Raw genomic sequence first — 25,832 nt, 5'->3', positions numbered from 1 at the left:
GAAGATCTAAATAGACGTTTCTTCAAAGAAGTCACAGAGATGGCCAAGACGCACATGAAAAGCTGCTCAACATCACTAATTATTAGAGAAATGCAAATCCAAACGACAATGAGGTATGACCTCACACCTCTTAGAATCGGCATCATCAGAAAATCTACAAACAACAAATTCCGGGGAGGGTGTGGACAAAAGGAACCCTCTTCCACTATTGGTGGGAAGGTAAATTGATACAGTCACTATGGAGAACAGTATGGAGGTTCCTTTAAAAAACTAAAAAGAGAATTACCATAGGATCCAGCAATCCCACTTCTGGGCATATACCCAGAGAAAAACATAAATCAAAAAGACACATTCACCACAATGTTCATTGCAGCACTATTTACAATAGCCAGGTAATGGAAGCAACCTAAATGCCCACAGACAGACGAATGGATAAAGATGTGATACATATATAAAATGGAATATTACTCAGCCATAAAAAGGAATGAAACTGGTTCATTTGTAGAAGTCGATGGATCTAGAGACTGTCATACAGAGTGAAGTAAGTCAGAAAGAGAAAAACAAATATTGTATATTAATGCATATAGGTGGAACCTAGAAAAATGGTACAGATGAACTGGTTTGCAGGGCAGAAATAGAGACACAGAGGTAGAGAACAAACGTATGGACACCAAGTGGGGGAAGCCATGGGGTGGTGGTGGTGGGATGAGTTGGGAGATTGGGATGGACCTGTATACATGTATATGCATAAAATATATAACTAATAGTAACCTGCTGTATAAAGAAATAAATAAAATTAAATTTCAAAATTTTAAAAAATAAAACAGAAAAAAGTTCTTCCATTCACACAGATGTATTTATATGAATGAATTATTCCCATGCTTATATCTATAAATATATAAGAGAGGAATAAAATCTAACTTGAACCAAGAAAGAAAATAAAACCTAAACCCAAGAGTTATAGAGAGGAAATCCCTACCAAGGCACTTGCTCCAGCGGTAAACAATTCTGAAATTGGGCAGAAGTGGGGAATCATCTCCCATACAGCCAGCAGCCCCGCCCCCCCATGCAAGGAGCGTCCTCATTGCAAAGCTGGGGGACCATGCCGAGGCCTCTGTGAGTAAACGTGAGCTGAGCCCCAGGCCAGCTGCTACTGAACTGTTCCCACCCTTCCCAGGTAAAACACCTGAATATGTACAAGAGCTTGAAAGCCTAGAGGAAGGGCCGTGGAGCCACACCAGCGACAGCACGCAGGCCAACTTGCTGCCTGCAGGCCAGCCAGGATGGTCCCGGCCCCGGGCGCTCTTCTGGAAGCTTTCCATTTCCCTGCCTGAGATACCCCTCCTGTCCGAACCCACTCCTTTTTTTTTTTTTTTGCTGTACGCGGGCCTCTCACTGCTGTGGCCTCTCCCGTTGCGGAGCACAGGCTCCGGGCACACAGGCTCCGCGGCCATGGCTCGCGGGCCCAGCCACTCCACCGCATGTGGGATCTTCCGGGACAGGGGCACGAACCCGTGTCCCCTGCATCGGCAGGCGGACTCTCAACCACTGCGCCACCAGGGCAGCCCCCCCACTCCTTTTGTTCCTTCCTTGGCCCGGAGAGAAATTCCAATGGAAGTTATGGGTGACACATCCTCTTCTTTACAGGTGGCAGCCTGGCAACTCCTGCAGAAAGTCCAGCAGAGCCCCACTCACACCGGGCCACCAACAAAGCCGTGGACCCTCACACCCTCCCACCAGCACAGCCCCGAGACTGCTGACGGGGCAGAGAATATGGAGTCAGGCACTGCTGCAGGGGCTATTGCTGCCTGGAGTGCTGTTTATATTGACCTCAAACCAGGCACACCTGGGGAGGCCTTGCCGGCAGGGTCAGGCTGCCCAGGTCAGCTAATCCTCAGCCCTCAGGGAATCACACTGCAGAAAATGGACCTCGCTAAGACAGAATATTAGCCAAGGGAAAAAAGGACACAATGCCATTTGCAGCACCGTAGATGAGTCTAGAGGTAATCACGTGACTTGTAGTAAGTCAGAAAGTGAAAGACACATGTCGTAGGATATCACTTATAGGTGTTACCTAAAAATTGATACCAGGGCAGATATTTCCACGGAGAAGGGCAATCACAGATTCATTAAACAAACTTATGGTTCACCAATGGAAAGGTGTGAGGATTGGATTCATTAGGATATCGGGGTTAACAGACATATACAAACACAGGTGAAATATATAATCACCAAAGACCTACGGAATACCAAGAGAAGACTACTCAACATTCTGTCATAACGTACATGGGAAAAGGGTCCCAGGAAGAACAGACCTATGTATATGTGTAAAAGAACCACATCTTGCACACCTACAAGAAGCCAAACGTTGTCATCAAACTTGCTGTAATAAAAAATAAAAAATTAAATTAAAAACACGAACAAGAAGTAGTGACACAAACTTGAGGGGCTTTCTCCTGGCACATTCCATTCTAAATTCCAATCTAGAACAGGACTTCCATTGAGGCTCTGTTGCCCTAGTAACCAGATTTGGTAAGCGAGAACTGCTGCCACCTTGTGGCCGTTTCACACAAGAGCAGCTTTAATCCCAGCGCTAATGGTCAGTGGATATTCAAAATCGTTGCATGCCTGTAAATGACACCTGCCCTGAAAACAAATCCTGGGGTCATATACCGACCAAAAAATGCAAAAGACGTCCATATTTCAAAACGACTGTTTCAAGAGGCATATTTCACGCACATTAGTGTTCTGCTTCTTTTGCTTTCTTTCTTTTTTGGTTAAAAAAACGGGAATGGAAAAAGGCAAGCCTCAGAATGGGTGAAAACGTTCGCAAACGAATCAATGGACAAAGGTTTAATCTCCAATATATATAAACAGCTCACGCAGCTTAATAAAACAAACAACCCAGTACAAAAATGGGCAGAAGATCTATATAGACGTTTCTTTAAAGAAGTCACAGAGATGGCCAAGACGCACATGAAAAGCTGCTCAACATCACTAATTATTAGAGAAATGCAAATCCAAACGACAATGAGGTATGACCTCACACCTCTTAGAATCGGCATCATCAGCAAATCTACAAACAACAAATTCCGGGGATGGTGTGGACAAAAGGAACCCTCTTCCAATATTGGTGGGAAGGTAAATTGATACACTCACTATGGAGAACAGTATGGATGTTCCTTTAAATAACTAAGAAGAGAATTACCATAGGAGCCTGCAATCCCACTTTTGGGCATATACCCAGAGAAAACCATAAATCAAAAAGACACATTCACCACAATGTTCATTGCAGCACAATTTACAATAGCCAGGTAATGGAAGCAACCTAAATGCCCACAGAAAGACGAATGGATAAAGATGTGGTACATATATAAAATGGAATATTGCTCAGCCATAAAAAGGAATGAAACTGGGTCATTTGTAGAGAAGTCGATGGATCTAGAGACTGTCATACAGAGTGAAGTAAGTCAGAAAGAGAAAAACAAATATTGTATATTAATGCATATATGTGGAACCTAGAAAAATGGTACAGATGAACTGGTATGCAGGACAGAAATAGAGACACAGAGGTAGAGAACAAACGTATGGACACCAAGTGGGGGAAGCCATGGGGTGGTGGTGGTGGGATGAGTTGGGAGATTGGGATGGACCTGTATACATGTATATGCATAAAATATATAACTAATAGTAACCTGCTGTATAAAGAAATAAATAAAATTAAATTTCAAAATTTTTAAAAATAAAACAGAAGAAAGTTCTTCCATTCACACAGATGTATTTATATGAATGAATTATTCCCATGCTTATATCTATAAATACATAAACGAGGAATAAAATCTAACTTGAACCAAGAAAGAAAAAAAAACCTAAACCAAACAGTTATACAGAGGAAAACACTACCAAGGCACTTGTTCCAGCAGTAAACAATTCTGAAATTGGTCAGTGGTGGGGAATCATCTTCCATACAACCAACTGCCCCGTTCCCCCATGCAAGGAGCGTCCTCACTGCAAAGCTGGGGGACCATGCCGAGGCCTCTGTGAGTAAACGTGAGCTGAGCCGCAGGCCAGCTGCTACTGAACTCTTCCCACCCTTCCCAGGTAAAACACCTGAATATGTACAAGGGCTTGAAAGCCTAGAGGAAGGGCCGTGGAGCCACACCAGCGACAACACGCAGGTCAACTTGCTGCCTGCAGGCCAGCCAGGATGCTCCTGGCCCCGGGCGCTCTTCTGGAAGCTTTCCATTTCCCTGCCTGAGATACCCCTCCTGTCCCGGCCCCCACTCCTTTTTTTCCTTCCTCAGCCCGGAGAGAAATTCCAGTGGAAGTTATGGGTGACACATCCTCTTCTTTACAGGTGGCAGCCTGGCAACTCCTGCAGAAAGTCCAACAGAGCCCCACTCACACCGGGCCACCAACAAAGCCGTGGACCCTCACACCCTCCCACCAGCACAGCCCCGAGACTGCTGACGGGGCAGAGAATATGGAGTCAGGCACAGCTGCAGGGGCTATTGCTGCCTGGAGTGCAGTTTATATTGACCTCAACCCAGGCACACCTGGGGAGGGCTTGCCAGCAGGTTCAGGCTGCCCAGGTCAGCTAATCCTCAGCCCCCAGGGAATCACATTGCAGAAAAAGGACCTCGCTAAGACAGAATATTAGCCAAGGGAAAAAAGGACACAATGCCATTTGCAGCACCGTAGATGAGTCTAGAGGTAATAACGTGACTTGTAGTAAGTCAGAAAGTGAAAGACACATATCATAGGATATCACTTATAGGTGTTACCTAAAAATTGATACCAGGGCAGATATTTCCACGGAGAAGGGCAATCACAGATTCATTAAACAAACTTATGGTTCACCAATGGAAAGGTGTGAGGATTGGATTCATTAGGATATCGGGGTTAACAGACATATACAAACACAGGTGAAATATATAATCACCAAAGACCTACGGAATACCAAGAGAAGACTACTCAACATTCTGTCATAACGTACATGGGAAAAGGGTCCCAGGAAGAACAGACCTATGTATATGTGTAAAAGAACCACATCTTGCACACCTACAAGAAGCCAAACGTTGTCATCAAACTTGCTGTAATAAAAAATAAAAAATTAAATTATAAACACGAACAAGAAGTAGTGAGACAAACTTGAGGGGCTTTCTCATGGTACATTCTATTCTAAATTCCAATCTAGAACAGGACTTCCATTGAGGCTCTGTTGCCCTAGTAACCAGATTTGGTAAGCGAGAACTGCTGCCACCTTGTGGCCATTTCACACAACAGCAGCTTTAATCCCAGTGCTAATGGTCAGTAGATATACAAAATCGTTGCAGGCCTGTAAATTACACCTGCCCTGAAAACAAATCCTGGGGTCATATACCGACCAAAAAATTCAAAAGACGTCCATATTTCAAAACGACTGTTTCAAGAGGCATATTTCACGCACATTAGTGTTCTGCTTCTTTTGCTTTCTTTCTTTTTTTGGTTAAAAAAACGGGAATGGAAAAAGGCAAGCCTCAGAATGGGTGAAAACGTTCGCAAACGAATCAATGGACAAAGGTTTAATCTCCAATATATATAAACAGCTCACGCAGCTTAATAAAACAAACAACCCAGTACAAAAATGGGCAGAAGATCTATATAGACGTTTCTTTAAAGAAGTCACAGAGATGGCCAAGACGCACATGAAAAGCTGCTCAACATCACTAATTATTAGAGAAATGCAAATCCAAACGACAATGAGGTATGACCTCACACCTCTTAGAATCGGCATCATCAGCAAATCTACAAACAACAAATTCCGGGGATGGTGTGGACAAAAGGAACCCTCTTCCACTATTGGTGGGAAGGTAAATTGATACACTCACTATGGAGAACAGTATGGATGTTCCTTTAAATAACTAAGAAGAGAATTACCATAGGAGCCTGCAATCCCACTTTTGGGCATATACCCAGAGAAAACCATAAATCAAAAAGACACATTCACCACAATGTTCATTGCAGCACAATTTACAATAGCCAGGTAATGGAAGCAACAGAAATGCCCACAGAAAGACGAATGGATAAAGATGTGGTACATATATAAAATGGAATATTGCTCAGCCATAAAAAGGAATGAAACTGGGTCATTTGTAGAGAAGTCGATGGATCTAGAGACTGTCATACAGAGTGAAGTAAGTCAGAAAGAGAAAAACAAATATTGTATATTAATGCATATAGGTGGAACCTAGAAAAATGGTACAGATGAACTGGTTTGCAGGGCAGAAATAGAGACACAGAGGTAGAGAACAAACGTATGGACACCAAGTGGAGGAAGCCATGGGGTGGTGGTGGTGGGATGAGTTGGGAGATTGGGATGGACCTGTATACATGTATATGCATAAAATATATAACTAATAGTAACCTGCTGTATAAAGAAATAAATAAAATTAAATTTCAAAATTTTTAAAAATAAAACAGGAAAAAGTTCTTCCATTCACACAGATGTATTTATATGAATGAATTATTCCCATGCTTATATCTATAAATATATAAAAGAGGAATTAAATCTAACTTGAAGCAAAAAAGAAACAAAAACCTAAACCAAACAGTTATACAGAGGAAAACCCTACCAAGGCACTTGCTCCAGCGGTAAACAATTCTGAAATTGGGCAGAGGTGGGGAATCAACTCCCATACAGCCAGCAGCCCCGCACCCCCATGCAAGGAGCATCCTCATTGCAAAGCTGGGGGACCATGCCGAGACCTCTGTGAGTAAACGTGAGCTGAGCCCCAGGCCAGCTGCTACTGAACTGTTCCCACCCTTCCCAGGTAAAACACCTGAATATGTACAAGGGCTTGAAAGCCTAGAGGAAGGGCCATGGAGCCACACCAGCGACAGCACGCAGGCCAACTTGCTGCCTGCAGGCCAGCCAGGATGGTCCCGGCCCCGGGCGCTCTTATGGAAGCTTTCCATTTCCCTGCCTGAGATACCCCTCCTGTCCTGGCCCCCACTCCTTTTTTTCCTTCCTCAGCCCGGAGAGAAATTCCAGTGGAAGTTATGGGTGACACATCCTCTTCTTTACAGTTGGCAGCCTGGCAACTCCTGCAGAAAGTCCAGCAGAGCCCCACTCACACCGGGCCACCAACAAAGCCGTGGACCCTCACACCCTCCCACCAGCACAGCCCCGAGACTGCTGACAGGGCAGAGAATATGGAGTCAGGCACAGCTGCAGGGGCTATTGCTGGCTGGAGTGCAGTTTATATTGACCTCAACCCAGGCACACCTGGGGAGGCCTTGCCGGCAGGGTCAGGCTGCCCAGGTCAGCTAATCCTCAGCCCTCAGGGAATCACACTGCAGAAAATGGACCTCGCTAAGACAGAATATTAGCCAAGGGAAAAAAGGACACAATGCCATTTGCAGCACCGTAGATGAGTCTAGAGGTAATCACGTGACTTGTAGTAAGTCAGAAAGTGAAAGACACATATCGTAGGATATCACTTATAGGTGTTACCTAAAAATTGATACCAGGGCAGATATTTCCACGGAGAAGGGCAATCACAGATTCATTAAACAAACTTATGGTTCACCAATGGAAAGGTGTGAGGATTGGATTCATTAGGATATCAGGGTTAACAGACATATACAAACACAGGTGAAATATATAATCACCAAAGACCTACGGAATACCAAGAGAAGACTACTCAACATTCTGTCATAACGTACATGGGAAAAGGGTCCCAGGAAGAACAGACCTATGTATATGTGTAAAAGAACCACATCTTGCACACCTACAAGAAGCCAAACGTTGTCATCAAACTTGCTGTAATAAAAAATAAAAAATTAAATTAAAAACACGAACAAGAAGTAGTGAGACAAACTTGAGGGGCTTTCTCCTGGCACATTCCATTCTAAATTCCAATCTAGAACAGGACTTCCATTGAGGCTCTGTGGCCCTAGTAACCAGATTTGGTAAGCGAGAACTGCTGCCACCTTGTGGCCGTTTCACACAAGAGCAGCTTTAATCCCAGCGCTAATGGTCAGTGGATATTCAAAATCGTTGCAGGCCTGTAAATGACACCTGCCCTGAAAACAAATCCTGGGGTCATATACCGACCAAAAAATGCAAAAGACGTCCATATTTCAAAACGACTGTTTCAAGAGGCATATTTCACGCACATTAGTGTTCTGCTTCTTTTGCTTTCTTTCTTTTTTGGTTAAAAAAACGGGAATGGAAAAAGGCAAGCCTCAGAATGGGCGAAAACGTTCGCAAACGAATCAATGGACAAAGGTTTAATCTCCAATATATATAAACAGCTCACGCAGCTTAATATTAATAAAACAAACAACCCAGTACAAAAATGGGCAGAAGATCTATATAGACGTTTCTTTAAAGAAGTCACAGAGATGGCCAAGACGCACATGAAAAGCTGCTCAACATCACTAATTATTAGAGAAATGCAAATCCAAACGACAATGAGGTATGACCTCACACCTGTTAGAATCGGCATCATCAGAAAATATACAAACAACAAATTCCGGGGAGGGTGTGGACAAAAGGAACCCTCTTCCACTATTGGTGGGAAGGTAAATTGATACAGTCACTATGGAGAACAGTATGGAGGTTCCTTTAAAAAACTAAAAAGAGAATTACCATAGGATCCAGCAATCCCACTTCTGGGCATATACCCAGAGAAAACCATAAATCAAAAAGACACATTCACCACAATGTTCATTGCAGCACTATTTACAATAGCCAGGTAATGGAAGCAAACTAAATGCCCACAGACAGACGAATGGATAAAGATGTGGTACATATATAAAATGGAATATTACTCAGCCATAAAAAGGAATGAAACTGGTTCATTTGTAGAAGTCGATGGATCTAGAGACTGTCATACAGAGTGAAGTAAGTCAGAAAGAGAAAAACAAATATTGTATATTAATGCATATAGGTGGAACCTAGAAAAATGGTACAGATGAACTGGTTTGCAGGGCAGAAATAGAGACACAGAGGTAGAGAACAAACGTATGGACACCAAGTGGGGGAAGCCATGGGGTGGTGGTGGTGGGATGAGTTGGGAGATTGGGATGGACCTGTATACATGTATATGCATAAAATATATAACTAATAGTAACCTGCTGTATAAAGAAATAAATAAAATTAAATTTCAAAATTTTTAAAAATAAAACAGGAAAAAGTTCTTCCATTCACACAGATGTATTTATATGAATGAATTATTCCCATGCTTATATCTATAAATATATAAAAGAGGAATTAAATCTAACTTGAACCAAAAAAGAAAAAAAAACCTAAACCAAACAGTTATACAGAGGAAAACCCTACCAAGGCACTTGCTCCAGCGGTAAACAATTCTGAAATTGGGCAGAGGTGGGGAATCATCTCCCATACAGCCAGCAGCCCCGACCCCCCATGCAAGGAGCATCCTCATTGCAAAGCTGGGGGACCATGCCGAGGCCTCTGTGAGTAAACGTGAGCTGAGCCCCAGGCCAGCTGCTACTGAACTGTTCCCACCCTTCCCAGGTAAAACACCTGAATATGAACAAGGGCTTGAAAGCCTAGGGGAAGGGCCGTGGAGCCACACCAGCGACAGCACGCAGGCCAACTTGCTGCCTGCAGGCCAGCCAGGATGGTCCCGGCCCCGGGCGCTCTTCTGGAAGCTTTCCATTTCCCTGCCTGAGATACCCCTCCTGTCCCGGCCCCCACTCCTTTTTTTCCTTCCTCAGCCCGGAGAGAAATTCCAGTGGAAGTTATGGGTGACACATCCTCTTCTTTACAGGTGGCAGCCTGGCAACTCCTGCAGAAAGTCCAGCAGAGCCCCACTCACACCGGGCCACCAACAAAGCCGTGTACCCTCACACCCTCCCACCAGCACAGCCCCGAGACTGCTGACGGGGCAGAGAATATGGAGCCAGGTACAGCTGCAGGGGCTATTGCTGCCTGGAGTGCTGTTTATATTGACCTCAAACCAGGCACACCTGGGGAGGGCTTGCCGGCAGGGTCAGGCTGCCCAGGTCAGCTAATCCTCAGCCCCCAGGGAATCACATTGCAGAAAAAGGACCTCGCTAAGACAGAATATTAGCCAAGGGAAAAAAGGACACAATGCCATTTGCAGCACCGTAGATGAGTCTAGAGGTAATCACGTGACTTGTAGTAAGTCAGAAAGTGAAAGACACATATCGTAGGATATCACTTATAGGTGTTACCTAAAAATTGATACCAGGGCAGATATTTCCACGGAGAAGGGCAATCACAGATTCATTAAACAAACTTATGGTTCACCAATGGAAAGGTGTGAGGATTGGATTCATTAGGATATCGGGGTTAACAGACATATACAAACACAGGTGAAATATATAATCACCAAAGACCTACGGAATACCAAGAGAAGACTACTCATCATTCTGTCATAACGTACATGGGAAAAGGGTCCCAGGAAGAACAGACCTATGTATATGTGTAAAAGAACCACATCTTGCACACCTACAAGAAGCCAAACGTTGTCATCAAACTTGCTGTAATAAAAAATAAAAAATTAAATTAAAAACACGAACAAGAAGTAGTGAGACAAACTTGAGGGGCTTTCTCCTGGCACATTCCATTCTAAATTCCAATCTAGAACAGGACTTCCATTGAGGCTCTGTGGCCCTAGTAACCAGATTTGGTAAGCGAGAACTGCTGCCACCTTGTGGCCGTTTCACACAAGAGCAGCTTTAATCCCAGCGCTAATGGTCAGTGGATATTCAAAATCGTTGCAGGCCTGTAAATGACACCTGCCCTGAAAACAAATCCTGGGGTCATATACCGACCAAAAAATGCAAAAGACGTCCATATTTCAAAACGACTGTTTCAAGAGGCATATTTCACGCACATTAGTGTTCTGCTTCTTTTGCTTTCTTTCTTTTTTGGTTAAAAAAACGGGAATGGAAAAAGGCAAGCCTCAGAATGGGCGAAAACGTTCGCAAACGAATCAATGGACAAAGGTTTAATCTCCAATATATATAAACAGCTCACGCAGCTTAATATTAATAAAACAAACAACCCAGTACAAAAATGGGCAGAAGATCTATATAGACGTTTCTTCAAAGAAGTCACAGAGATGGCCAAGACGCACATGAAAAGCTGCTCAACATCACTAATTATTAGAGAAATGCAAATCCAAATGACAATGAGGTATGACCTCACACCTGTTAGAATCGGCATCATCAGCAAATCTACAAACAACAAATTCCGGGGATGGTGTGGACAAAAGGAACCCTCTTCCACTATTGGTGGGAAGGTAAATTGATACACTCGCTATGGAGAACAGTATGGATGTTCCTTTAAATAACTAAAAAGAGAATTACCATAGGAGCCTGCAATCCCACTTTTGGGCATATACCCAGAGAAAACCATAAATCAAAAAGACACATTCACCACAATGTTCATTGCAGCACAATTTACAATAGCCACGTGATGGAAGCAACCTAAATGCCCACAGAAAGACGAATGGATAAAGATGTGGTACATATATAAAATGGAATATTGCTCAGCCATAAAAAGGAATGAAACTGGGTCATTTGTAGAGAAGTCGATGGATCTAGAGACTGTCATAGAGAGTGAAGTAAGTCAGAAAGAGAAAAACAAATATTGTATATTAATGCATATATGTGGAACCTAGAAAAATGGTACAGATGAACTGGTTTGCAGGACAGAAATAGAGACACAGAGGTAGAGAACAAACGTATGGACACCAAGTGGGGGAAGCCATGGGGTGGTGGTGGTGGGATGAGTTGGGAGATTGGGATGGACCTGTATACATGTATATGCATAAAATATATAACTACTAGTAACCTGCTGTATAAAGAAATAAATAAAATTAAATTTCAAAATTTTTAAAAATAAAACAGAAGAAAGTTCTTCCATTCACACAGATGTATTTATATGAATGAATTATTCCCATGCTTATATCTATAAATACATAAACGAGGAATAAAATCTAACTTGAACCAAGAAAGAAAAAAAAAACCTAAACCAAACAGTTATACAGAGGAAAACACTACCAAGGCACTTGTTCCAGCAGTAAACAATTCTGAAATTGGTCAGTGGTGGGGAATCATCTTCCATACAACCAACAGCCCCGTCCCCCCATGCAAGGAGCGTCCTCACTACAAAGCTGGGGGACCATGCCGAGGCCTCTGTGAGTAAACGTGAGCTGAGCCCCAGGCCAGCTGCTACTGAACTGTTCCCACCCTTCCCAGGTAAAACACCTGAATATGTACAAGGGCTTGAAAGCCTAGAGGAAGGGCCGTGGAGCCACACCAGTGACAGCACGCAGGCCAACTTGCTGCCTGCAGGCCAGCCAGGATGGTCCCGGCCCCGGGCGCTCTTCTGGAAGCTTTCCATTTCCCTGCCTGAGATACCCCTCCTGTCCCGGACCCCACTCCTTTTTTTTTTTTTTTTTTTTTTTTTTTTTTTTGCTGTACGCGGGCCTCTCACTGCTGTGGCCTCTCCCGTTGCGGAGCACAGGCTCCGGACACACAGGTTCCGCGGCCATGGCTCGCGGGCCCAGCCACTCCGCGGCATGTGGGATCTTCCAGGACAGGGGCACGAACCCGTGTCCCCTGCATCGGCAGGCGGACTCTCAACCACTGCGCCACCAGGGAAGCCACCCCACTCCTTTTGTTCCTTCCTCAGCCCGGAGAGAAATTCCAGTGGAAGTTATGGGTGACACATCCTCTTCTTTACAGGTGGCAGCCTGGCAACTCCTGCAGAAAGTCCAGCAGAGCCCCACTCACACCGGGCCACCAACAAAGCCGTGGACCCTCACACCCTCCCACCAGCACAGCCCCGAGACTGCTGACGGGGCAGAGAATATGGAGCCAGGCACAGCTGCAGGGGCTATTGCTGCCTGGAGTGCTGTTTATATTGACCTCAAACCAGGCACACCTGGGGAGGGCTTGCCGGCAGGGTCAGGCTGCCCAGGTCAGCTAATCCTCAGCCCTCAGGGAATCACTTTGCAGAAAAAGGACCTCGCTAAGACAGAATATTAGCCAAGGGAAAAAAGGACACAATGCCATTTGCAGCACCGTAGATGAGTCTAGAGGTAATCACGTGACTTGTAGTAAGTCAGAAAGTGAAAGACACATATCGTAGGATATCACTTATAGGTGTTACCTAAAAATTGATACCAGGGCAGATATTTCCACGGAGAAGGGCAATCACAGATTCATTAAACAAACTTATGGTTCACCAATGGAAAGGTGTGAGGATTGGATTCATTAGGATATCGGGGTTAACAGACATATACAAACACAGGTGAAATATATAATCACCAAAGACCTACGGAATACCAAGAGAAGACTACTCAACATTCTGTCATAACGTACATGGGAAAAGGGTCCCAGGAAGAACAGACCTATGTATATGTGTAAAAGAACCACATCTTGCACACCTACAAGAAGCCAAACGTTGTCATCAAACTTGCTGTAATAAAAAATAAAAAATTAAATTAAAAACACGAACAAGAAGTAGTGAGACAAACTTGAGGGGCTTTCTCCTGGCACATTCCATTCTAAATTCCAATCTAGAACAGGACTTCCATTGAGGCTCTGTGGCCCTAGTAACCAGATTTGGTAAGCGAGAACTGCTGCCACCTTGTGGCCGTTTCACACAAGAGCAGCTTTAATCCCAGCGCTAATGGTCAGTGGATATTCAAAATCGTTGCAGGCCTGTAAATGACACCTGCCCTGAAAACAAATCCTGGGGTCATATACCGACCAAAAAATGCAAAAGACGTCCATATTTCAAAACGACTGTTTCAAGAGGCATATTTCACGCACATTAGTGTTCTGCTTCTTTTGCTTTCTTTCTTTTTTGGTTAAAAAAACGGGAATGGAAAAAGGCAAGCCTCAGAATGGGCGAAAACGTTCGCAAACGAATCAATGGACAAAGGTTTAATCTCCAATATATATAAACAGCTCACGCAGCTTAATATTAATAAAACAAACAACCCAGTACAAAAATGGGCAGAAGATCTATATAGACGTTTCTTCAAAGAAGTCACAGAGATGGCCAAGACGCACATGAAAAGCTGCTCAACATCACTAATTATTAGAGAAATGCAAATCCAAACGACAATGAGGTATGACCTCACACCTGTTAGAATCGGCATCATCAGAAAATATACAAACAACAAATTCTGGGGAGGGTGTGGACAAAAGGAACCCTCTTCCACTATTGGTGGGAAGGTAAATTGATACAGTCACTATGGAGAACAGTATGGAGGTTCCTTTAAAAAACTAAAAAGAGAATTACCATAGGATCCAGCAATCCCACTTCTGGGCATATACCCAGAGAAAACCATAAATCAAAAAGACACATTCACCACAATGTTCATTGCAGCACTATTTACAATAGCCAGGTAATGGAAGCAACCTAAATGCCCACAGACAGACGAATGGATAAAGATGTGGTACATATATAAAATGGAATATTACTCAGCCATAAAAAGGAATGAAACTGGTTCATTTGTAGAAGTCGATGGATCTAGAGACTGTCATACAGAGTGAAGTAAGTCAGAAAGAGAAAAACAAATATTGTATATTAATGCATATAGGTGGAACCTAGAAAAATGGTACAGATGAACTGGTTTGCAGGGCAGAAATAGAGACACAGAGGTAGAGAACAAACGTATGGACACCAAGTGGGGGAAGCCATGGGGTGGTGGTGGTGGGATGAGTTGGGAGATTGGGATGGACCTGTATACATGTATATGCATAAAATATATAACTAATAGTAACTTGCTGTATAAAGAAATAAATAAAATTAAATTTCAAAATTTTTAAAAATAAAACAGGAAAAAGTTCTTCCATTCACACAGATGTATTTATATGAATGAATTATTCCCATGCTTATATCTATAAATATATAAAAGAGGAATTAAATCTAACTTGAACCAAAAAAGAAAAAAAAACCTAAACCAAACAGTTATACAGAGGAAAACCCTACCAAGGCACTTGCTCCAGCGGTAAACAATTCTGAAATTGGGCAGAGGTGGGGAATCATCTCCCATACAGCCAGCAGCCCCGCCCCCCCATGCAAGGAGCATCCTCATTGCAAAGCTGGGGGACCATGCCGAGGCCTCTGTGAGTAAACGTGAGCTGAGCCCTAGGCCAGCTGCTACTGAACTGTTCCCACCCTTCCCAGGTAAAACACCTGAATATGTACAAGGGCTTGAAAGCTTAGAGGAAGGGCCGTGGAGCCACACCAGCGACAGCACGCAGGCCAACTTGCTGCCTGCAGGACAGCCAGGATGGTCCCGGCCCCGGGCGCTCTTCTGGAAGCTTTCCATTTCCCTGCCTGAGATACCCCTCCTGTCCCGGCCCCCACTCCTTTTTTTCCTTCCTCAGCCCGGAGAGAAATTCCAGTGGAAGTTATGGGTGACACATCCTCTTCTTTACAGGTGGCAGCCTGGCAACTCCTGCAGAAAGTCCAGCAGAGCCCCACTCACACCAGGCCACCAACAAAGCCGTAGACCCTCACACCCTCCCACCAGCACAGCCCCGAGACTGCTGACGGGGCAGAGAATATGGAGCCAGGTACAGCTGCAGGGGCTATTGCTGCCTGGAGTGCTGTTTATATTGACCTCAAACCAGGCACACCTGGGGAGGGCTTGCCGGCAGGGTCAGGCTGCCCAGGTCAGCTAATCCTCAGCCCTCAGGGAATCACTTTGCAGAAAAAGGACCTCGCTAAGACAGAATATTAGCCAAGGGAAAAAAGGACACAATGCCATTTGCAGCACCGTAGATGAGTCTAGAGGTAATCACGTGACTTGTAGTAAGTCAGAAAGTGAAAGACACATATCGTAGGATATCACTTATAGGTGTTACCTAAAAATTGATACCAGGGCAGATATTTCCACGGAGAAGGGCAATCACAGATTCATTAAACAAACTTATGGTTCACCAATGGAAAGGTGTGAGGATTGGATTCATTAGGATATCGGGGTTAACAGACATATACAAACACAGGTGAAATATATAATCACCAAAGACCTACGGAATACCAAGAGAAGACTACTCAACATTCTGTCATAACGTACATGGGAAAAGGGTCCCAGGAAGAACAGACCTATGTATATGTGTAAAAGAACCACATCTTGCACACCTACAAGAAGCCAAACGTTGTCATCAAACTTGCTGTAATAAAAAATAAAAAATTAAATTAAAAACACGAACAAGAAGTAGTGAGACAAACTTGAGGGGCTTTCTCCTGGCACATTCCATTCTAAATTCCAATCTAGAACAGGACTTCCATTGAGGCTCTGTGGCCCTAGTAACCAGATTTGGTAAGCGAGAACTGCTGCCACCTTGTGGCCGTTTCACACAACAGCAGCTTTAATCCCAGCGCTAATGGTCAGTGGATATTCAAAATCGTTGCAGGCCTGTAAATGACACCTGCCCTGAAAACAAATCCTGGGGTCATATACCGACCAAAAAATGCAAAAGACGTCCATATTTCAAAACGACTGTTTCAAGAGGCATATTTCACGCACATTAGTGTTCTGCTTCTTTTGCTTTCTTTCTTTTTTGGTTAAAAAAACGGGAATGGAAAAAGGCAAGACTCAGAATGGGCGAAAACGTTCGCAAACGAATCAATGGACAAAGGTTTAATCTCCAATATATATAAACAGCTCACGCAGCTTAATATTAATAAAACAAACAACCCAGTACAAAAATGGGCAGAAGATCTATATAGACGTTTCTTTAAAGAAGTCACAGAGATGGCCAAGACGCACATGAAAAGCTGCTCAACATCACTAATTATTAGAGAAATGCAAATCCAAATGACAATGAGGTATGACCTCACACCTGTTAGAATCGGCATCATCAGCAAATCTACAAACAACAAATTCCGGGGATGGTGTGGACAAAAGGAACCCTCTTCCACTATTGGTGGGAAGGTAAATTGATACACTCACTATGGAGAACAGTATGGATGTTCCTTTAAATAACTAAAAGGAGAATTACCATAGGAGCCTGCAATCCCACTTTTGGGCATATACCCAGAGAAAACCATAAATCAAAAAGACACATTCACCACAATGTACATTGCAGCACAATTTACAATAGCCAGGTAATGGAAGCAACCTAAATGCCCACAGACAGACGAATGGATAAAGATGTGGTACATATATAAAATGGAATATTACTCAGCCATAAAAAGGAATGAAACTGGGTCATTTGTAGAGAAGTCGATGGATCTAGAGACTGTCATACAGAGTGAAGTAAGTCAGAAAGAGAAAAACAAATATTGTATATTAATGCATATATGTGGAACCTAGAAAAATGGTACAGATGAACTGGTTTGCAGGACAGAAATAGAGACACAGAGGTAGAGAACAAACGTATGGACACCAAGTGGGGGAAGCCATGGGGTGGTGGTGGTGGGATGAGTTGGGAGATTGGGATGGACCTGTATACATGTATATGCATAAAATATATAACTACTAGTAACCTGCTGTATAAAGAAATAAATAAAATTAAATTTCAAAATTTTTAAAAATAAAACAGAAGAAAGTTCTTCCATTCACACAGATGTATTTATATGAATGAATTATTCCCATGCTTATATCTATAAATACATAAACGAGGAATAAAATCTAACTTGAACCAAGAAAGAAAAAAAAAACCTAAACCAAACAGTTATACAGAGGAAAACACTACCAAGGCACTTGTTCCAGCAGTAAACAATTCTGAAATTGGTCAGTGGTGGGGAATCATCTCCCATACAACCAACAGCCCCGTCCCCCCATGCAAGGAGCGTCCTCACTGCAAAGCTGGGGGACCATGCCGAGGCCTCTGTGAGTAAACGTGAGCTGAGCCCCAGGCCAGCTGCTACTGAACTGTTCCCACCCTTCCCAGGTAAAACACCTGAATATGTACAAGGGCTTGAAAGCCTAGAGGAAGGGCCGTGGAGCCACACCAGCGACAGCACGCAGGCCAACTTGCTGCCTGCAGGCCAGCCAGGATGGTCCCGGCCCCGGGCGCTCTTCTGGAAGCTTTCCATTTCCCTGCCTGAGATACCCCTCCTGTCCCGGCCCCCACTCCTTTTTTTCCTTCCTCAGCCCGGAGAGAAATTCCAGTGGAAGTTATGGGTGACACATCCTCTTCTTTACAGGTGGCAGCCTGGCAACTCCTGCAGAAAGTCCAGCAGAGCCCCACTCACACCGGGCCACCAACAAAGCCGTGGACCCTCACACCCTCCCACCAGCACAGCCCCGAGACTGCTGACGGGGCAGAGAATATGGAGCCAGGTACAGCTGCAGGGGCTATTGCTGCCTGGAGTGCTGTTTATATTGACCTCAAACCAGGCACACCTGGGGAGGGCTTGCCGGCAGGGTCAGGCTGCCCAGGTCAGCTAATCCTCAGCCCCCAGGGAATCACATTGCAGAAAAAGGACCTCGCTAAGACAGAATATTAGCCAAGGGATAAAAGGACACAATGCCATTTGCAGCACCGTAGATGAGTCTAGAGGTAATCACGTGACTTGTAGTAAGTCAGAAAGTGAAAGACACATATCGTAGGATATCACTTATAGGTGTTACCTAAAAATTGATACCAGGGCAGATATTTCCACGGAGAAGGGCAATCACAGATTCATTAAACAAACTTATGGTTCACCAATGGAAAGGTGTGAGGATTGGATTCATTAGGATATCGGGGTTAACAGACATATACAAACACAGGTGAAATATATAATCACCAAAGACCTACGGAATACCAAGAGAAGACTACTCAACATTCTGTCATAACGTACATGGGAAAAGGGTCCCAGGAAGAACAGACCTATGTATATGTGTAAAAGAACCACATCTTGCACACCTACAAGAAGCCAAACGTTGTCATCAAACTTGCTGTAATAAAAAATAAAAAATTAAATTAAAAACACGAACAAGAAGTAGTGAGACAAACTTGAGGGGCTTTCTCCTGGCACATTCCATTCTAAATTCCAATCTAGAACAGGACTTCCATTGAGGCTCTGTGGCCCTAGTAACCAGATTTGGTAAGCGAGAACTGCTGCCACCTTGTGGCCGTTTCACACAAGAGCAGCTTTAATCCCAGCGCTAATGGTCAGTGGATATTCAAAATCGTTGCAGGCCTGTAAATGACACCTGCCCTGAAAACAAATCCTGGGGTCATATACCGACCAAAAAATGCAAAAGACGTCCATATTTCAAAACGACTGTTTCAAGAGGCATATTTCACGCACATTAGTGTTCTGCTTCTTTTGCTTTCTTTCTTTTTTGGTTAAAAAAACGGGAATGGAAAAAGGCAAGCCTCAGAATGGGCGAAAACGTTCGCAAACGAATCAATGGACAAAGGTTTAATCTCCAATATATATAAACAGCTCACGCAGCTTAATATTAATAAAACAAACAACCCAGTACAAAAATGGGCAGAAGATCTATATAGACGTTTCTTTAAAGAAGTCACAGAGATGGCCAAGATGCACATGAAAAGCTGCTCAACATCACTAATTATTAGAGAAATGCAAATCCAAATGACAATGAGGTATGACCTCACACCTGTTAGAATCGGCATCATCAGCAAATCTACAAACAACAAATTCCGGGGATGGTGTGGACAAAAGGAACCCTCTTCCACTATTGGTGGGAAGGTAAATTGATACACTCACTAAGGAGAACAGTATGGATGTTCCTTTAAATAACTAAAAAGAGAATTACCATAGGAGCCTGCAATCCCACTTTTGGGCATATACCCAGAGAAAACCATAAATCAAAAAGACACATTCACCACAATGTTCATTGCAGCACAATTTACAATAGCCAGGTAATGGAAGCAACCTAAATGCCCACAGAAAGACGAATGGATAAAGATGTGGTACATATATAAAATGGAATATTGCTCAGCCATAAAAAGGAATGAAACTGGGTCATTTGTAGAGAAGTCGATGGATCTAGAGACTGTCATACAGAGTGAAGTAAGTCAGAAAGAGAAAAACAAATATTGTATATTAATGCATATATGTGGAACCTAGAAAAATGGTACAGATGAACTGGTTTGCAGGACAGAAATAGAGACACAGAGGTAGAGAACAAACGTATGGACACCAAGTGGGGGAAGCCATGGGGTGGTGGTGGTGGGATGAGTTGGGAGATTGGGATGGACCTGTATACAAGTATATGCATAAAATATATAACTACTAGTAACCTGCTGTATAAAGAAATAAATAAAATTAAATTTCAAAATTTTTAAAAATAAAACAGAAGAAAGTTCTTCCATTCACACAGATGTATTTATATGAATGAATTATTCCCATGCTTATATCTATAAATACATAAACGAGGAATAAAATCTAACTTGAACCAAGAAAGAAAAAAAAACCTAAACCAAACAGTTATACAGAGGAAAACACTACCAAGGCACTTGTTCCAGCAGTAAACAATTCTGAAATTGGTCAGTGGTGGGGAATCATCTCCCATACAACCAACAGCCCCGTCCCCCCATGCAAGGAGCGTCCTCACTGCAAAGCTGGGGGACCATGCCGAGGCCTCTGTGAGTAAACGTGAGCTGAGCCCCAGGCCAGCTGCTACTGAACTGTTCCCACCCTTCCCAGGTAAAACACCTGAATATGTACAAGGGCTTGAAAGCCTAGAGGAAGGGCCGTGGAGCCACACCAGCGACAGCACGCAGGCCAACTTGCTGCCTGCAGGCCAGCCAGGATGCTCCTGTCCCCGGGCGCTCTTCTGGAAGCTTTCCATTTCCCTGCCTGAGATACCCCTCCTGTCCTGGCCCCCACTCATTTGTTTCCTTCCTCAGCCCGGAGAGAAATTCCAGTGGAAGTTATGGGTGACACATCCTCTTCTTTACAGGTGGCAGCCTGGCAACTCCTGCAGAAAGTCCAGCAGAGCCCCACTCACACCGGGCCACCAACAAAGCCGTGGACCCTCACACCCTCCCACCAGCACAGACCCGAGACTGCTGATGGGGCAGAGAATATGGAGTCAGGCACAGCTGCAGGGGCTATTGCTGCCTGGAGTGCAGTTTATATTGACCTCAACCCAGGCACACCTGGGGAGGGCTTGCCGGCAGGGTCAGGCTGCCCAGGTCAGCTAATCCTCAGCCCCCAGGGAATCACACTGCAGAAAATGGACCTCGCTAAGACAGAATATTAGCCAACGGAAAAAAGGACACAATGCCATTTGCAGCACCGTAGATGAGTCTAGAGGTAATCACGTGACTTGTAGTAAGTCAGAAAGTGAAAGACACATATCGTAGGATATCACTTATAGGTGTTACCTAAAAATTGATACCAGGGCAGATATTTCCACGGAGAAGGGCAATCACAGATTCATTAAACAAACTTATGGTTCACCAATGGAAAGGTGTGAGGATTGGATTCATTAGGATATCGGGGTTAACAGACATATACAAACACAGGTGAAATATATAATCACCAAAGACCTACGGAATACCAAGAGAAGACTACTCAACATTCTGTCATAACGTACATGGGAAAAGGGTCCCAGGAAGAACAGACCTATGTATATGTGTAAAAGAACCACATCTTGCACACCTACAAGAAGCCAAACGTTGTCATCAAACTTGCTGTAATAAAAAATAAAAAATTAAATTAAAAACACGAACAAGAAGTAGTGAGACAAACTTGAGGGGCTTTCTCCTGGCACATTCCATTCTAAATTCCAATCTAGAACAGGACTTCCATTGAGGCTCTGTTGCCCTAGTAACCAGATTTGGTAAGCGAGAACTGCTGCCACCTTGTGGCCGTTTCACACAAGAGCAGCTTTAATCCCAGCGCTAATGGTCAGTGGATATTCAAAATCGTTGCAGGCCTGTAAATGAGGCCTGCCCTGAAAACAAATCCTAGGGTCATATATCGACCAAAAAATTCAAAAGACGTCCATATTTCAAAACGACAGTTTCAAGAGGCATATTTCACGCACATTAGTGTTCTGCTTCTTTTGCTTTCTTTCTTTTTTGGTTAAAAAAATGGGGATGGAAAAAGGCAACCCTCAGAATGGGCGAAAACATTCGCAAATGAATCAATGGACAAAGGTTTAATCTCCAATATATATAAACAGCTCACGCAGCTTAATATTAATAAAACAAACAACCCAATACAAAAATGGGCAGAAGATCTAAATAGACGTTTCTTCAAAGAAGTCACAGAGATGGCCAAGACGCACATGAAAAGCTGCTCAACATCACTAATTATTAGAGAAATGCAAATCCAAACGACAATGAGGTATGACCTCACACCTCTTAGAATCGGCATCATCAGAAAATCTACAAACAACAAATTCCGGGGAGGGTGTGGACAAAAGGAACCCTCTTCCACTATTGGTGGGAAGGTAAATTGATACAGTCACTATGGAGAACAGTATGGAGGTTCCTTTAAAAAACTAAAAAGAGAATTACCATAGGATCCAGCAATCCCACTTCTGGGCATATACCCAGAGAAAACCATAAGTCAAAAAGACACATTCACCACAATGTTCATTGCAGCACAATTTACACTAGCCAGGTAATGGAAGCAACCTAAATGCCCACAGACAGACGAATGGATAAAGATGTGATACATATATAAAATGGAATATTACTCAGCCATAAAAAGGAATGAAACTGGTTCATTTGTAGAAGTCGATGGATCTAGAGACTGTCATACAGAGTGAAGTAAGTCAGAAAGAGAAAAACAAATATTGTATATTAATGCATATAGGTGGAACCTAGAAAAATGGTACAGATGAACTGGTTTGCAGGGCAGAAATAGAGACACAGAGGTAGAGAACAAACGTATGGACACCAAGTGGGGGAAGCCATGGGGTGGTGGTGGTGGGATGAGTTGGGAGATTGGGATGGACCTGTATACATGTATATGCATAAAATATATAACTAATAGTAACCTGGTGTATAAAGAAATAAATAAAATTAAATTTCAAAATTTTTAAAAATAAAACAGAAAAAGTTCTTCCATTCACACAGATGTATTTATATGAATGAATTATTCCCATGCTTATATCTATAAATATATAAGAGAGGAATAAAATCTAACTTGAACCAAAAAAGAAAAAAAAACCTAAACCAAACCGTTATACAGAGGAAATCCCTACCAAGGCACTTGCTCCAGCGGTAAACAATTCTGAAATTGGGCAGAGGTGGGGAATCATCTCCCATACAGCCAGCAGCCCCGCCACCCCATGCAAGGAGCATCCTCATTGCAAAGCTGGGGGACCATGCCGAGGCCTCTGTGAGTAAACGTGAGCTGAGCCCCAGGCCAGCTGCTACTGAACTGTTCCCACCCTTCCCAGGTAAAACACCTGAATATGTACAAGGGCTTGAAAGCCTAGAGGAAGGGCCGTGGAGCCACACAAGCGACAGCACGCAGGCCAACTTGCTGCCTGCAGGCCAGCCAGGATGGTCCCGGCCCCGGGCGCTCTTCTGGAAGCTTTCCATTTCCCTGCCTGAGATACCCCTCCTGTCCCGGCCCCCACACCTTTTTTTTTTTTTTTTTTTTTTTTTTTTTGCTGTACGCAGGCCTCTCACTGCTGTGGCCTCTCCCGTTGCGGAGCACAGGCTCCGGACACACAGGTTCCGCGGCCATGGCTCGCGGGCCCAGCCACTCCGCGGCATGTGGGATCTTCCAGGACAGGGGCACGAACCCCTGTCCCCTGCATCGGCAGGCGGACTCTCAACCACTGCGCCACCAGGGAAGCCCCCCCACTCCTTTTGTTCCTTCCTCAGCCCGGAGAGAAATTCCAGTGGAAGTTATGGGTGACACATCCTCTTCTTTACAGGTGGCAGCCTGGCAACTCCTGCAGAAAGTCCAGCAGAGCCCCACTCACACCGGGCCACCAACAAAGCCGTGTACCCTCACACCCTCCCACCAGCACAGCCCCGAGACTGCTGACGGGGCAGAGAATATGGAGCCAGGCACAGCTGCAGGGGCTATTGCTGCCTGGAGTGCTGTTTATATTGACCTCAAACCAGGCACACCTGGGGAGGGCTTGCCGGCAGGGTCAGGCTGCCCAGGTCAGCTAATCCTCAGCCCTCAGGGAATCACTTTGCAGAAAAAGGACCTCGCTAAGACAGAATATTAGCCAAGGGAAAAAAGGACACAATGCCATTTGCAGCACCGTAGATGAGTCTAGAGGTAATCACGTGACTTGTAGTAAGTCAGAAAGTGAAAGACACATATCGTAGGATATCACTTATAGGTGTTACCTAAAAATTGATACCAGGGCAGATATTTCCACGGAGAAGGGCAATCACAGATTCATTAAACAAACTTATGGTTCACCAATGGAAAGGTGTGAGGATTGGATTCATTAGGATATCGGGGTTAACAGACATATACAAACACAGGTGAAATATATAATCACCAAAGACCTACGGAATACCAAGAGAAGACTACTCAACATTCTGTCATAACGTACATGGGAAAAGGGTCCCAGGAAGAACAGACCTATGTATATGTGTAAAAGAACCACATCTTGCACACCTACAAGAAGCCAAACGTTGTCATCAAACTTGCTGTAATAAAAAATAAAAAATTAAATTAAAAACACGAACAAGAAGTAGTGAGACAAACTTGAGGGGCTTTCTCCTGGCACATTCCATTCTAAATTCCAATCTAGAACAGGACTTCCATTGAGGCTCTGTGGCCCTAGTAACCAGATTTGGTAAGCGAGAACTGCTGCCACCTTGTGGCCGTTTCACACAAGAGCAGCTTTAATCCCAGGGCTAATGGTCAGTGGATATTCAAAATCGTTGCAGGCCTGTAAATGACACCTGCCCTGAAAACAAATCCTGGGGTCATATACCGACCAAAAAATGCAAAAGACGTCCATATTTCAAAACGACTGTTTCAAGAGGCATATTTCACGCACATTAGTGTTCTGCTTCTTTTGCTTTCTTTCTTTTTTGGTTAAAAAAACGGGAATGGAAAAAGGCAAGCCTCAGAATGGGCGAAAACGTTCGCAAACGAATCAATGGACAAAGGTTTAATCTCCAATATATATAAACAGCTCACGCAGCTTAATATTAATAAAACAAACAACCCAGTACAAAAATGGGCAGAAGATCTATATAGACGTTTCTTTAAAGAAGTCACAGAGATGGCCAAGACGCACATGAAAAGCTGCTCAACATCACTAATTATTAGAGAAATGCAAATCCAAACGACAATGAGGTATGACCTCACACCTGTTAGAATCGGCATCATCAGCAAATATACAAACAACAAATTCCGGGGAGGGTGTGGACAAAAGGAACCCTCTTCCACTATTGGTGGGAAGATAAATTGATACAGTCACTATGGAGAACAGTATGGAGGTTCCTTTAAAAAACTAAAAAGAGAATTACCATAGGATCCAGCAATCCCACTTCTGGGCATATACCCAGAGAAAACCATAAATCAAAAAGACACATTCACCACAATGTTCATTGCAGCACTATTTACAATAGCCAGGTAATGGAAGCAACCTAAATGCCCACAGACAGACGAATGGATAAAGATGTGGTACATATATAAAATGGAATATTACTCAGCCATAAAAAGGAATGAAACTGGTTCATTTGTAGAAGTCGATGGATCTAGAGACTGTCATACAGAGTGAAGTAAGTCAGAAAGAGAAAAACAAATATTGTATATTAATGCATATAGGTGGAACCTAGAAAAATGGTACAGATGAACTGGTTGGCAGGGCAGAAATAGAGACACAGAGGTAGAGAACAAACGTATGGACACCAAGTGGGGGAAGCCATGGGGTGGTGGTGGTGGGATGAGTTGGGAGATTGGGATGGAC

Source organism: Mesoplodon densirostris, chromosome 12 (genome assembly GCF_025265405.1).
Source record: "Mesoplodon densirostris isolate mMesDen1 chromosome 12, mMesDen1 primary haplotype, whole genome shotgun sequence".
NCBI classification, from domain to species: Eukaryota; Metazoa; Chordata; class Mammalia; order Artiodactyla; family Ziphiidae; genus Mesoplodon; species Mesoplodon densirostris.
This window is presented reverse-complemented; position numbering follows the sequence as displayed.